At 41.5% G+C, this 2949-nt stretch overlaps 1 protein-coding gene across 3 annotated transcripts in view; it reads left to right on the top strand.

Moving 5' to 3' along the window:
• The first annotated feature begins 1513 nt into the window (after positions 1–1513).
• Positions 1514–2949, top strand: part of LOC101850373 (probable serine/threonine-protein kinase nek3) — a 74195-nt gene continuing 72759 nt past the window's right edge. Inside the window, exon 1 of one of the 3 annotated variants that reach the window (XM_005088883.3) lies at positions 1514–1874. The gene's annotated coding sequence lies outside the window, so the exon portion shown is untranslated. The other 2 variants (XM_035970345.1, XM_035970361.1) reach the window with 2 other exon arrangements.

The following is a 2949-nucleotide window of genomic DNA, read 5'->3' as shown; positions in this document are numbered from 1 at the left end:
GGGTTATACTTATTTTGTCTGCCGTTGTGAGATGTGATCTGCAAAAAGATAAGCAACAAGTTATTTCTTATTTTACTATTGTTTGTTCTCTGTCTGTCCTTTCATTTTCTACTCAGCATTATGTTTTATGAAATATATCCCACCTAACCTGTTGGTCTGCTGTGTTCATGTATACCTGATAGGCCTACACCTTTTCCAGAATGCCAACACTTGATACAGACGGTTAAAATGGTATCGTATTCCATTTGTCACACTTTGAACATGAATACAGTTGGCATTAACCGCACGATTCAACACATTTTGTTCTGTTAAATAAGTACTTTTTTTTATTATTGTTGTTGCTATGTATTCCATGTCTTAACGAATTTCTAATGTGTTATTATTTACAAATTGCTTTCGCTGATCAAAATAGCATTCTTTTCAAACCTTACATAGCGATCCATGCATCTTTGATCGCATGTCTATGGTCTATCAGTTTCCTAAATGCCTTTCAAACATTGCTAGTGTAATCATCCTTGACCTGCCTGTCTCATACTCATGTATCCTATCTTATGCACGCTTCACATTTTTCTTTCTTTATTGTTTCCAGTGAGTTATTAAATATTAAGTCTATGACACCTGTTTCCGATATAAAAATCAGTTGGGTTTTTGTTGTTGTTGTTGTTGGGTTCTTCTGTAGCGGTGGAAGGGGGTTACCCTCAGAAGGATTATTTGCTTTTGTCCCTTTCTAAAATCATCATTTTTGACTTTATTTATTTATTCACAATTATTCTACTGGGTTTTTTTAAGTCACCCAGAAGCGGGTCGTTTTCTCACGCCATAATTTAAAAAAATAAGACTGGAATTTTGATTCGCCTCAATGCAACTTTGTGTTTTTAAACTAGATCTAGATTCTAGGCTGCGAGAATAAAAATAAAAAGAAGCGAGCATTTTAATTTGATTGAAACTGATAACGTTTTTTATCACTTCCTTTTTGACTGAGAAAATGTTATGTCTACCTCCGGTTGTTTGCAGCAGTTAGAGCATTCAGTAACTAAACACGTGGTTACTTCAGCGACGGGGCAGTCATCAATGTCAGATCAGAGATTTCTCCAACAGTTCTCTGGTTCTGTTCAATAGCGCTCTGAGCGCACAGCGCTAAAACGAAACTTCAAAGTTAGGAATAAGAACTGTCGTGACAAATGAAATAGTGCGGCACGGTTGGAGGTGGCGTTCATTGCCTTCTGGTGTCATCACTACCGGAGAACGCAGTGTGAGGGGGAAGTCGTGTTTGCCTTTCCATTGAGGGGAAAAATCATTACCATGAGCCTCTCGCAGCGTACCTCCGGCTCGTGGCAGCTGTCTGGATTGGTTCAAGGATAAAGCCCCGCCTACGAGCAGGCTAATTTGACGTGATGCCCCGCCCCGTCCCCTCTGTCCGCCCGTTATGCCGAGATCGCGAGAGCCTCCAGCGAACGGCGTGCATCGGCGTTGAACCCAGGCTCTCTAACAGCGTTTGTTTACAAGTTGCCACATCACGCCGATAACCACAGCCTGATGAGGCTACTGGATACCTGCGTTTTGTTGTTGTTGTCGCTCCGGATGCCGCCGTGCATACAAATGAATCGGTGGGAGTCGCGAGACTAAACAGAGTCGTGTTCCTCTCTCTCTAATCGCTCTACATTCTTGTGTTCGCGTGGTGAGGAATCTCCTCTGATATTGCTACTGCTCGTGCGCGGGTGTGGTTGATGATTCAAGTCCAGCCAGTATTGTTTCATAGTGAGAGCTTCCCTGTACTGTACTGAGGATCAGGAAGTGTTGCTGCTGCTGATTCATGAACAAGATTCTACGTCGTGATGTGAGAGCTGGAAGTTGAGACCTGGAGCGGAGAAGTGGTCAGTCAACCATCTGACCTCATCGGTTATTTTAATTGTTGTGCATTCTTGTCTTTTCTTTCGGTGTGGGGCTCAGATCTCTATCTCGGATTAATGCCTGCATTGATCTGACGGTGATGATAGCCCAAAAAAATTTACTTGTAAAGAAAATATAAAATAATAAGTATTGTTGTGGATGCTACCATCTTTTTACTTCTCAAAAGTAACAGTAAGCAGAGAGTGTGTGTCGAGAGGAATACGCAACGTTTGGAAGACAAAATGTGTTTAGTTTACCACCAAAAAAAAAAAACAACCTCATACAGGAAACAATTACAACCAAAAAAAACCCAACCCAACAAGATCGTAAATTAGACTTTCATACTCTACGCAAGTGATCTTATAGTTATAGGCACGAGGGCTATGGAAAAGGAGGAAGGGAAAGGGCAACTGGTGCCAGAGGTTTTGTTTTGTTTTTAGTTTTTGATTTTTAAAATTTTTCTTGGACGGGAGTGTTTATAATTTTATTTTTTTTCTCGGTGATTGGTTTTGTTAACGACTTTCTTGATGTAAACATGCCATAACAAAATAAAAATAAAAACAAAAGACACTAAAGAGTTGGGTCTACAATACATTAAAAGACTACCCGAAACCATGTAATGGCTTTTAGGCAGTATGTGTTGAAGAGAACAGAGCAGGGAACGCAATTCCTTGAGTACCTTTTTTTATTTTTTACAAAATACATGTATGTGTGAAACATGTACCATGATAGAGTCAAGACGTGGCCACCTCGGTGAGCGGCCGAGCAGACAGACAGACAGCGACCCATCGCTCAAACCAGCAGCCCGTCTAGATCTAGTGGGGCGGCTGACAAATCTGCTGACATTACCGGGGGTGACCGCGCGCCTCCACGGGCCGACTCTGTCACCTGGCCACACACTCCATGGCAAAGTCCTCACAGCTTACGAGGACACGATTGTCTACTTCTTTGACCGCTAGGCCTCGATCTTTTTTAAATCTTAAAACTATTTTTCTTTGAGTGTGTGTGTGTGTGTGTGTCTGGTTTTGTTGTTGTTGTTGTTGTTGTTGTTGGTTGGTT

This window comes from Aplysia californica, unplaced genomic scaffold (genome assembly GCF_000002075.1).
Source record: "Aplysia californica isolate F4 #8 unplaced genomic scaffold, AplCal3.0 scaffold00001, whole genome shotgun sequence".
Taxonomy (NCBI): Eukaryota; Metazoa; Mollusca; class Gastropoda; order Aplysiida; family Aplysiidae; genus Aplysia; species Aplysia californica.
The sequence above is the reverse complement of the archived record's forward strand: the minus strand, read 5'-3'. Positions and strand labels throughout refer to the sequence as shown.